This window comes from Pan troglodytes, chromosome 2 (assembly GCF_028858775.2).
Source record: "Pan troglodytes isolate AG18354 chromosome 2, NHGRI_mPanTro3-v2.0_pri, whole genome shotgun sequence".
Taxonomy (NCBI): domain Eukaryota; kingdom Metazoa; phylum Chordata; class Mammalia; order Primates; family Hominidae; genus Pan; species Pan troglodytes.
In genome coordinates this window covers 40,605,604-40,618,121 of record NC_086015.1, presented here as the reverse complement: position 1 = coordinate 40,618,121, position 12,518 = coordinate 40,605,604, and positions in this window count along the sequence as shown.

Sequence of the window (12,518 nt, the reverse complement as noted above, 5' to 3'; positions counted from 1 at the left end):
CATGAGTTCAATTGTTTTAATTTCTAGCTCCCACAAGTAAGTGAGAACATGAGAAGTTTGTCTTTCTGTGCCTGGCTTATTTCTCCAGTTCCATCTATGTTGTTGCAATGTCAGGATCTCATTCTTTTTTATGGCTGAATAGTATTCCATTGTGTATATGTACCAAATTTTCTTTATCCATTCATCTGTTGGCAGACACTTAGGTTGCTTCAAAATCTTAGCTATTGTAAACAGTGCTACAATAAACATGAAGAGTGCAGATAGCTCTTTGAATTACTGATTTCCTTTCTTTTGGGTGTATACCCAGTAGTGAGAGTGCTGGGTCATATGGTAGTTCCATTTTTAATATTTTGAGCAACCTCCAAACTGTTCTTCATAGTGGTGTACTAATTTACACTCCCACCAACAGTGTATGAAGATTCTCTTTTCTCTACATCCTTGCCAGCATTTGTTATTGCTGGATGAAAGTCAGTCATTTTAATTGGGATAAGATAATATCTCATTGTAGTTTTAATCTGCACTTCGCTGATGATCAATGATGTTGCATACCTTTTTATATGCTTGTTTGCCATTTGTATGTCTTCTTTTGAGAAATGTCTATTCAAATTTTGTACTCATTTTAAAATCAGATGATTCTTTTTTTCCCATTGATTTGTTTGAGCTCCTTATATATTCTGATTATTAATCCCTTATCAGATGGGTAGTTTGCAAATATTTTCTTCCATTCTGTGGGTTGTCTCTTCCATTTGTTGATTTTGCTGAGCAGACACTTTTTAACTTGATATGATGCCACATGTCCATTTTTGCTTTGGTTGCCTATGCTTGTGGGGTATTACTCAATAAATCTTTGCCTAGACCAACGTCCTGGAGAGTTTTCCCAATGTTTTCTTTTTGTAGATTCATAGTTTGAGGTCTTAGATTTAAGCTTTTAATCAATTTTTCTTTCATTTTTGTATATGGCAAGAGATAGGGGTCTAGTTTCATTCTTCTGCATATGGATATACAGCTTTCCCAGCACCATTGACTGAAGAGACTGTCCTTGCCCCAGTGCATGTTTTTGGCACTTTTGTTGAAGAAGATAGCTCAGGCCATTTTTGTTCTAATTGAAGTATTTAGTCTTTTAACAGCTTTCTTATCTGCTTGTTCATCTACATACTTTCTTTACTTTTAATTTCCCCCATCACTTGTTAATAATATGTCATGCTTTCAGTTTTGCTTTTGTAGTTCATCTTTTCTAAGACACATTAATCTCTATTTTTTCTTTAAAATTTGAGATCAGTTCAATGATTATGTCTTTCCTAAGTTATTCTTGGAATTAAAATTGCTTATATTTATCTCATTTATCATACCGTTTCCTGATTTTTGACACTCTAATTTGGTATTATAAGTCAGACTATTAGTACTGTTTAATCATATTTTAATATTACACTGTCTATAGATTTGATCCTGTTCTTTATGAACATCAAAACAGAAATCAACTCTGACTTTGTGTTTTTGGTTCCTTGGCCTATTTTCTCACATGAAACAATGGCTTCTTCATTTTTCCAGTTAGCTTTTAATTCCAGCCCATATTTTAGCCTATCAATTTTCAAGTTGATTTTGCACTTTTAAAACAGAGTTGATACATTCTTATATTTTAAAGCACAAATCAGACTTATACAAATAGTTTTTTTACATTTTTTATCAGCTTCTTCCAAGTGTTTGCTATGCTTCTGAATCATGTAGGTAATAGAGGAAAAGATGAATGAAAGATGGCTCCTAGGATTTGGTGGGGGGAATCTAGTGGACTGTTTTGCCATTAGAACTCCATTTTGGACACGTTAATTCCCGATATCTCTTAGATAATCTTCTAGTGCCATCTAAAGTTTAAAGCTCACAAGGGTTCAAAGCTGGAGATGTAAATGTAGTTGTCACCTATATGTAGGTCCTACTAGAAACAACAAGACTTGAGTTTATCAGGGGAGGGTATAAAGAGAGAAGTAAAGATCTGGTCCTGAGGAATGCCAACATTTAGATTTGGGGTAGAAGAGGAAGGGTGTACAAAGAAGCAGAGAAGGAGCCAATAATGTAGGAAGAAAATGAAGAGATGATATATTACAGAATCCAAGAAAGGATTTGCCAAAGATTCAAGGAATCTGAAAAAAGATTCTATAATAGGTTTCTGTTAAAGGCTACTCTTGTTCATTTAGGTGTATCATTAAATTAGCCATTTAGATAATATAGATTTGCTAGAGTAAGTCAAATTCACTGAGCCACATATAAAATTGAACATAAGCTTGCTGGAATAAAGTGAACAGCCATCTAGTTGATGTTGGAATAGCAGGAAAAAAATTAACCTGCCTTATTTCCAGAATTCGTCATTCATCCTGTGAGAACAGGCAGCATCATGTTTTTGGACTGAAGGGTAGAGCAGTTGCGATAAGGATTTAAAAGACTTTATATTGTGTCCAAACATCTTCTACTTCTTGAACAATGTATGGCTCACGCTTTAAGCTAGTTTAGAGAAAAGAAAGTTATTGAATGCTCAGAGAATCAGGTGTGGGGGATAAATAGGAAGAAAAACCAAAATGGTATTTTCTAGGACTCCTTCAGGCACAATTTCTGTGATGATGGGCACACGCCCCATAGTTTCCACTGAGCACAGTGACCTACATGGCTTCGAAATCCCCCAGCATTCTGGATTCTGAAAGCTTACTTTTTCTCTTCCAAGCTCTCTCTCCCTTTTCAATAAGATGGATTCAGTGCTGCATCTTTTCTTGTCTTGTTTTCTTCATTGAAATCTGTGTCTGTTTTGCCTCCTTGTGCCCTGATTGTAAGGGAGGTGGGGGAAACAAGTTCTCTGGTTTCTATCTTGCACAGGTGGGTCTCACAGTCTGAAGAATTACCAAAGTACAGGATGGGTGTTCAAAAGATTCTGGAAATCCATAGATATGACAAATATAGAAAGTAGAGTGAACCCTAATAAGGTCACCTAAAGCTTCAATTGTGGGAAAACTAAAGACTGCTTAAGAAAATAGGTCCTGATGCAGTTCTGTAATCATTTTGTGATGTTTCCCCTCATGAGATTTTGAAACTAGGCTCTATCTTGCTAAAAAGAAAGAAAAACATTAATTTCTAAAGTTTGATTTTTCTAAGAACATGAGAATAATAAATAAGCATGAGTCTTGTTTTTTCTAACTTGCCTTATGTGCATTTGCTTCTTTTATTTAGTTTTTTAAAATGTCACTGTCTGGAATGGACTCTGAGATGGTAATTTGAATGCTGGAGGTTTTCTGGTGGTTCTCTTGGAAGCGAAGAACTTTGGCACAACTTTGGGAGTGGTCATTCCCTGTGGCTGAGGGCAGTTCCTCTCAAGGGATATAAATGAGCTGTCAACAGCCAACACTCCTGACAGTTGGGTTGGGAGTGGGGAATGTACCTTGGTTCTACAGGGGAGATCTTGACAGTGTACCGCAGAATCCTCTACAGTCTATCAAAATAAATCTGCTTATACAGATTATAGAAGCAATTTATAGTGCATAGCTGCAAGTAGTCCATCAAGACTAGGAAGGAATGTCAAAGTTCTTGTTTAATCAGAACGAAAACATTGGAGGACTTATCTGCAGTGGTATAATCAGCAAGTTTCTCTTCTTTTTTTCTTGCTTGCTGTCACACCAATGAGAATTGAGTAGGTCAATGTGGTACCTAAATTTTAGCGCCACCTAACAATTTAATATGTCTTACTGCTCTGTATTCAGGTGTTCAATTCGTATTCTAGACTGACCAGTGGGTGGCATGATGCTTAGAGAAACTTTCTGGGACTCCTCTTTCTTATTACAGAATTGAGGTCATGTGATCTCCACTCACATGTCACTTTCCTACTCCATTAATAACATCATCATTAGCTCAAAAACATTCCTGATTGTTGTTGTAATGTTTGGAAAATTTTGAAATTTTAAACTTTAGGCTGAGAAGTTAGCTTTTACTTGGACAAGAATGGCTTATGTTTTCAGAAGTCCCTGTTGTTAGTTGCAGCAAAGTGTAATTTCAAAAACTTATTTTATGCTTAATATTTTTAAAAAATTTTTTAGCAGTTCAACTAGAAAACAAACTCTGAAATTAGCATTCTTCTAACAGCAGCAGTCAGAGGTATTTATTGCATTTCCTGTGCCCAATTAGCAGCTAGTCTTCTAGGATAATACAATTTTAGAGAAAGAAAATAACAAACATTTATTGAGCACCTATTATGAGGCAAACACAATTAACTTGGTTCTCATAAGGAGCCTGTTTTGTGTTCACCTTGAAGAATCAGAATAAATTCTCACCTGGAATTTGGTTTGAATATTGAGGCTGATGACACGGAATACCAAGAAAACTTGAGAGAAATGGGGGACTCCTAGAGGAAACTTGAAAGGTACAAGCAGGTCTGGGCTGGCTTAAGAAAAGTAAGAGTGGATTGGGCCATTATAGTGGATAGCAGGTGGGACTGGGGTAAATTTTCTGCCAATTCTATAGGAGGAGTTGCATGCAGGTGCTTTCTTACCAGCCTGACCATATGTGGGGCCAAAGGAGGAGTGGGTGACGCTTAACAAAAGGTCAGTAGTCAAACATCAAAAATGGAGTCACACTCTATTACAGAGCTTGAAATGTATTTAGTGGGAGCTCCGTTTTAAAAAGGAGGTTGCTTAGGGGTCACACAGTCAGTGAATACTGGAGCAAGAAAGATTCAAAATCTGTGAAATATACTTATTTATACTTTGTAAGTATAAATAAAGGAGCTTCATTTAAATAAGATTGGGAAATGCTGGGTTAAACCCATTAAACTGTTTTTTCTTTTTAAACAGAATTTATGCATTGTGAATCTTCAAGAGGAGCATGCAGAATGTCCCAATTTATTTGACCATGAAACACCCTTTTTCTTAGCAATACACTTTTGGGAAATGCTGGGTTACACTAATTCCACTTGCTTTTATGTACATGGAATTAAGAGCCCTCCAGAAACATGATATCAATGTGTAGATAATCCTCCATCTACTTTATTATTTACAAAATAATATAGCTTTTCTTTTATGGAAAAGCAATTCATTTTTATTTTCTAATTTGCATAAATAAAAGGGTAGTCAAAAAGAACCTACAACCTTACGTTTGCAGATCACCATTAACAATTTCATGCAAATTCTTTCAGAAATTTAAAAAACATATATATTTATAATTACCAAAATATGAGATTATACTTTATTTTGTGTCCTGATTTTTCACTGAATAATCTATGATAGATTTTTATTTCAAAACCATACACCCAGTAGATTATTTTTAATTATTGTTTAGATGTAATTTATTTAATTCATTCCATAGTGTTGAATATTTGCCTGCATTGTGACTATTAAAATCTTACCAGTGTTAAAAACAGTGGCTATAATAAACGTTCCTGTTGCTAGGTCTTTACATACGTCCTTAAGAACGTCTTTAGGATAAATCTTGGGGAAATTAATTAAACTTTCTCATTCTTCAGTTTTGTCAACTGTAAAATGGAACTTCTAATAGCATCTGTCTCAGAGAGCTGATATGAGGGTTCAAATAAGTATTCTGTGGGTATGTTTAGATCACTGCCTAGCACTTACTCATCACTCAGGAGGTGTTGGTGATTATTATTTTATTGCCACACTTCGTAATTTGTAATCCTTCCTGGCTGTGCTCATTATTCTCTTGATTTACCTGGTTCTTCAGTGGCAGGTCAGCTGCAGCGGCCCTCTCTCCCACAAGGCCATCTTCTGTGCCAAATTTAGCCTTGTCCTGTGTAAGTCCAAGTAAGTCCAAGGTCTTCAGAGGCCTGAAGAGGGAGACCTGGGGAAGTTGTGACTGTTATGGGACATACCTCAGCCTCACAAGAGTCAACAGAGACTGAGCCAATAGGATAACTCCCCAGTCAGTTCCCTGTCATGATTTTTCCATTTCCCAACCCAACAACCCACAGATTTCCGAACTTATACCCTGGAAGGATAAGTATTAGGTGGGTGCCTTGCTTGCATTAGCCTCTTTCTTTGTAAAAGGAGAAATACGGTGTGTTTGCGAATACTTTTTTCATTGGTACAGAGTTCTCTTTTTCGCCACAACTGAAAAAACATAATTGGGGTGTGGAGTGAAAGGCCATTTTACCTTTAAATCCCAGAACAATCCTGTGTTTGTTCTGGAATCTCTTCTTGTGAAATATCAGAGTTGGGGGGTCTGGGGTTGGGGCCCAGCAATTCTAGTTGTGATCAGGCTTGCTACACTGGAAACAAATGGAGGGCTGGCCCCAGGCTGGCTTTAACAAGGTGCCCTTTGGGTTGAAAAAGTCTCTTACTCACTCTCCTGGGATGACTTGTCAGAACACTGATGATGTAATCTCTCCTCTAGTGGCTCAGGTCCGCCTGGTAATCCTCTTCCCAGTGCCATTGTTTGATCAGCTTTGCTACAGCCCTTGTATTTATTCTTCCTTTAGACATAACTTCACAACATGGAGGAATTTGGATAGTGCCTCAAGTTTTTGGTCTAGACCGTGTCTGAACTTACTTTAAACCACTTTAACACTGACCTGTTCGGCCTGGATTTGTCCCTTCAAGCTGCTGTCCCCCAGCCACCATATGACTTGTGGGAAGCCCCTCCTGTCTGAACAGAGGACCTCTTGCCTTTCTGTCCACTTGTGGTCATCCTGGCCCTTCCCCTCTTAGCTGGGAACTCTGTCCTGGGCATAAACGTTCAGCTATAGACATAGAACAACATTAACCAGTGGCTCCAGTTCCCTTGGATCCTCCCTTTCATGCCTGCTACTCTGTGTATGATCATTTCATGCTATTTTTCCCCATGGCAGACTGGGTTAGGTATCCACCTATGAGCCAGTAGTTGGTGGTCAGGGAAGCTGACAGTTTCAAATATGGCAATACCCATGGGAATCATGTATGTGAGAGAGGGGGGAGAAGGGGGAAGTTCTGTGAAGAAGGGAGATGGTCCTTGGCAGATCATCCCTTATTGATCATTACAGTGATAAACTTTTAGATTGGCAGGAAAACAGGTGCTAGGTATTAGTCATCTTTTGCTGCAGTAACAAACAACTCAATTATCAACAGAATAAAACTAAACACTTATTTCTTTCTGACATTACATGAAATCCACAAATTGGCTGTGATTGTGGAGACCTTTCCTGGCTTCCAGGCATCTTCTCATCCCAGGACTCAGGCTAAAGGAGTAGCCCCTATTTTTCATACTGCTCTTGTAGAAAAAGGCAAAAATGCAAGAGGCTAATCTGGCTGAATAAGCACATTTAAAGTTTCTGCTCACATGTGGCAAATCTCATGTTTGTCCACATTCCACTGTCCCACAGCAGTCATGTGGCCAACATGAGGGGAGGGGCCCAGGAGGACTGCAAGTAGAGTAAAGAAGTGTATCCTGCCAACTTGGGAGCACTCAATGTCACGTGGCAAAGGTTGTTGATGAGTGATCCTCATTATTCATTACAGGGGAGGGAGCAGGAGGTGTGAGTTAATGGGAGTAAGGGCAGGACAACGCATGGAGACTTTAAAATAACTTGGCACTTAAGGAAATGGAGTTGTGGTAAATTGTGAGGGTGGTAGATCAAAGTGGCGTATTTTTCCCCCAGTGGAGAATTTTCTGCACAGAGGTGCAAGAGAAGCCACAAAAGAGGATATAATAACTTAATACTTTTAGCCTACATTCATTGAGAGATTACTCTGTGTGGCCACTTTACATTTGTCAACAGTCTTCAAGAACTTCATGAGGCAGGTACTGTCATTATTTCTATTTTAGCAATGAGGATAATGAGGCTGATAATATATAAGTTGCTTAGTCATAGAGCAAGTGAGTGACAAAGTTGGTATTTAAGCCTAGTGGATGGACTGTAAAGTCTTGATTTGTTTCTTATTTACTAGATAAAGGTGATAGGAACACCTCCTTTCGCCCACTCCCACTACCCTGTACCTCCAATAAATCCAATAGGCATGTAGGTGGTATCTTGCATGTACTGGAGCAGATGGTAAACGTTTGATGTCATTGATCAGTCAGCTCACATAAACATTTGCCTTGAACCTGTGCTTTGGGTGTGCTACAAATGTTGCAGTGAATACTGGACCTTTGGTAGGATTTTTCTGCTTCTTGGCTAGATGTGGCCAAAGCAGCCAGAACTCCTAGCAATTGCATCCAGATGTTGCTTTTAGCTAGAAAACAAACAAAATTTACCTCGGTCTCTCTCTGGATCCAACAGAAGAAGTTTTGGGTTTACTGTACTCCTTGGTGGATTTGCTGACACATTTCTTTTTATTTAGGGCCAAATGTTCTGAAAGCAGAGCTTGCATTGTATTTGCCAAACATGCATAAGAACACAAACAAAACTCATGTTCGCAAGCCCCAAATAAATGCTTATTGTGCCTTAAATGTCTTTTGAAAACCATCCAGTGCCACAGTATGTAGGCTTTTTGAACAATTGTATATGCAGAGGATGTATATTCACAATTGCATGAATGTCTTTAATTGCCTTTGATTACATGGCACACTCTGTCCTGCCCTCTTAGAATAAGTGTTCTTTACGCACCAATGGCTTCCTAAATTTGAAATAGATTCCTCTGGAGTGGAATTTTGTACAATAAAATTTTCTAATTGGAGCTGGGGTGAAAGGAGAAGGAGAAAGGGAAGGGGACACCACATTCTACACAAATAAAGAAAAATTCAAGTATAAATTGTTACATCCAACTGCTTGTCTCCCAAACAACTCTGTGGGCAGAGTAGAGTGGGCACATTGGCTGAGTTCCCTCTGGGTGGTGGACTTGTGCAGTCCTAAACAGCATCTAGTGTTTCTTGGAGTCTTGTTGTGTAAATGTAGAATTCAAACGGGCTGATCATAGGCAAGACAGAAGAACATGTGGGGGGAGTGTATTTCATACCTTCCACTCATGTCACCATGGTCCCCAATATTCATCCCTATCATCCATGATGGGGACAGGGGTGAAAAAGACTTATAAGGAACCCAGGCTATCAGATTGTGGTAGTCCACATAGAATTGTTTGGATGGGGGCTGGACAGAATTTCCAAGATCTGACAAGTATTACTCCACACAGATGACAAAGAGTAATGGATTGGCTGTAGGTAATTTGTGGTCCTCATCAGAAGGCAATGGGAAGGATAACAACTTAGCACCATCTTGGTTTACTCAAAGCTCTTCTTTGCTGGTAATGCAAGCAATAGCTTGCTGTGGTTTACAAATTCTCCATTTTATCCTCTCTATTCCAAAAGTTTTCTTCCTCCTCCTTTCCCCAATGCTGTGTGTCTTTTTAAATTGTCTTTTAGGAAGAGAATGTTGCCCTCTATAAGAATGCAACCCCACTTTTCTGACCTGTGCTCTGGTGCATGGATTTTTTGGCTAACATGTGAGTATTTATAGTTTTTTTGGGGGAGGTTCTGTAGTGCGTAGGCCCAATCCAGTTGTTTGGACTTGGGGAATGAAGTTCAGTGGCTGCAAGTAGGCAGCATAGATTAATTCTTAGAAATATATGCCACTGCAATAACATACTATTTATTGAGCTGTGCACACAATGAGCCAAACACTGCATAAGGGACTCTTCAAACATTTTCTCCTCCAACAAATAGGAAAGATGCATATTACTATTCCATTTTAACCAATGAGGAGATTGTGAATCTGAATGTACCAGTAAATTCCCAGGCCTGAGAATGCAATTGGATATGTCTGACTCTGGAACATGTGATCTTTCTGATAACATCAGAAGGCTAGCCTGCGTCATTATGAAATTTCCAAGGTCTTTTTTTTCATGTCCCATTTTTGTTTTGGTTCATTTTGCCTTGTCCCCAGTGTTCAGTGATAGGTCCTATGTGATCCTCTAGCATGTCAAACCCAGATCTGACAGCGTTTGTTTATAATGTTACATTGCTGCTGTTGTTTCTTTTTTAGACGGCATTTCTGAAATTAGGATTTGGAGGTTAGTTCCATGTAGAGGTGCTATTCCCAAAGAGCCTTGCAAGGGTCTGGAGGTGCTGGAATAAGATTGTTCTAGCATTGGTTCTTATACAGTTTTGCTAGACAAAAATTAGGCCAAGTAAGACAATACTCTGCAAAGAGACTGTGTAGTAGACACTTTAGTGCCTCCCCCAGTTCCCCTGTGTTGTGCACCCATCTTCTCAGCTTCTGTGAACGTCAGCTGCTCATGTTTCACAGACACCCATCTTTTTTGGAAAATTACCCTGGAATGAGGGAAACTATCTGGCCTGCAAAGTTATGGGGTATAAGCTTCTTTTCCTTCAGAAGGGATGCCTCTGAGGTGTGGATTTCTCTCCAGACCCCTCTATATATCAGGGCTAGACCAGACTATGCCTGAGACCATATTCTTGCTCAGCATCTTCCTCTTGCTCTTCCTACCATCCTTCCTTCACAGGTTTCTCATAAGAGTGCTTTCCCAGCAAACCACATGTACTTGATTCTTGTCTCAGGCTCTGCTTCTAGAGATTTGACCTAAAATAGGCTGCTGATATCAGTCTGGTCTACTCTCAGCACAGAATCTTGAATTTGATAGCTAAGCAAGATCTATTTTATTTCCAACAGCTATCCCTAATTGTATTTGAAGGAGTTATTTAATAGATTTTGGAGACACTAAAAAGGCTATTTGAGAACAACTGAACCCACTTATAAAGTAACAACCGTATAGACTTTTCAAGAAAGTTGACTCAAACATAAGTAATCCAACAACTATGGATACCATGTAGTGGGTCTGTGTACTAATTTCTGACCTTTTCCCCCTTGACTAGATAGATTTTCCCCCTTGACCAGATAGATTTTCCCCAAGGGCTTATTCTCTCTTGTCATCCAGTCTGCACTTTCTTTTCTTCCATTTGTCTGTGTTTTGCTGTGAGTAAATTGCTACTCTTGTCTCACACTATTTTTATTTTTTGCTGGCGTGCAAGGAAAGTGGGGTTTTCATTTCAGAATGCTGAGTCTCGGTCTCTCCTTACATACTTGTTTGAAGCTTATTTTAAATATTTTTAAGTGCTAAGTCCTAAATATTTAATGTTGTGGAAATGCTTCTTTGTTTTGAGGTCTTTTGCTGTCTGCCTAGGGCCTGCATCTGTGTGCTGCAACTCTGTTATTTTGCTCTTCATTATACCCTGCCTTTTTCCTGAAATGATTCTGATCAGTGTCTGAGCTGAAAACAAATCCCTTTTGGGGATGAATCAGGGCACCACGACAATTCCTGTGTAACCTCACCAAACATCCACTCTTGTTGCAGATTAGAGGCTCTAACTGTTGAGTTACTTCATGTCCAATATACTTTGAGTAAATGATTTAGTCTGACATATGTTCTTTGAAGTTTGTGGTGTCTGATAATGTTGCCTATAAAGGTTTTTAAGTCAGTTTTCCTTCTGAATATGTCGTTCTGAGTTTTACAAAGTGGGCCTTAAAATCCTTCAAGGAGGGGGAAAAGAGTAGAATCAGAAACTACTACTTATTGTATCTTTTTTTTGATATAGGAAAGCAATTATTGAGTTAGGCAATAGGTTGGAAAACTTCTTATTTGCAAGGTCTCTTCACCATCCCATATCCACTCAACCGATACTCACTGGCATACCTTTGTTCACACCATTCCCTCTGCTTGAATGCTTTCAGCTTTCTGTCTACTAAGCTACATTTCATTCGTGTTTCAAGATTATGTCCCACTGTCCTTAAAAAGTCTTTTTTAACTGTACTGTCCCATTCTTACATGACTTTACTGTCTTTTGAACTCCTAAAGCATTACTTGTACACGAATGGCAAATAGATGTCATTGCATATGCATACTCTGACTCCTGGTGGCTACCAACTATATTGTGTTGAGAAGATATTAAACTCAGGCTCTATCCAGGCTTATTGGGAAAAGGAAGTGGTATAAACTAAATGGTTGTGACCACCTCAAATTCGTATGTTGAAGCCTAATCCCCAATGTGATGATGTTAGGAAGTGGGCTTTTGGGGGTGGGGGCGGGTAATTAGATCATAAGGGATTAGAGTAAACAGGGGAGAGCCTGTTTACAAGCCAGGAAATGACCCTTCCGCGACACTGGATCTGCTGGCACTTTGATCTTGGACTTCCCAGCCTCCAGAACTATGAGAAATAAATGTCTGTTGTTTAAGCTGCCCAGTCTATGGTATTTCTGATACAGCAGTCCTAACTAAGACAAAAAGTATGATTGATTGGGAATGTCTCCCATAGATATCAATGGTAGGAGTGGCCCTATGTTTGACATACTTGTTTTATACCGTTCATATAACAATTTTTAAAGTTATCGTTTAGAAACATAATCTATCTCTCTAGCTAGATTGCATATTCACTGAGCAAGTGGACCGTCTACTTCTCTATAGCCACAGAGCTTAGCTTCTCACACAGAAGGTATTTGTCATAATGAACCATTAATGATTTGTACCATACAAATAATATCTATAGGCTCCGGCAGCTTCATTGTTCTTCAGATAGTTAAGAACTCCTCTTGGAGCTTCTCTTGAGTGCT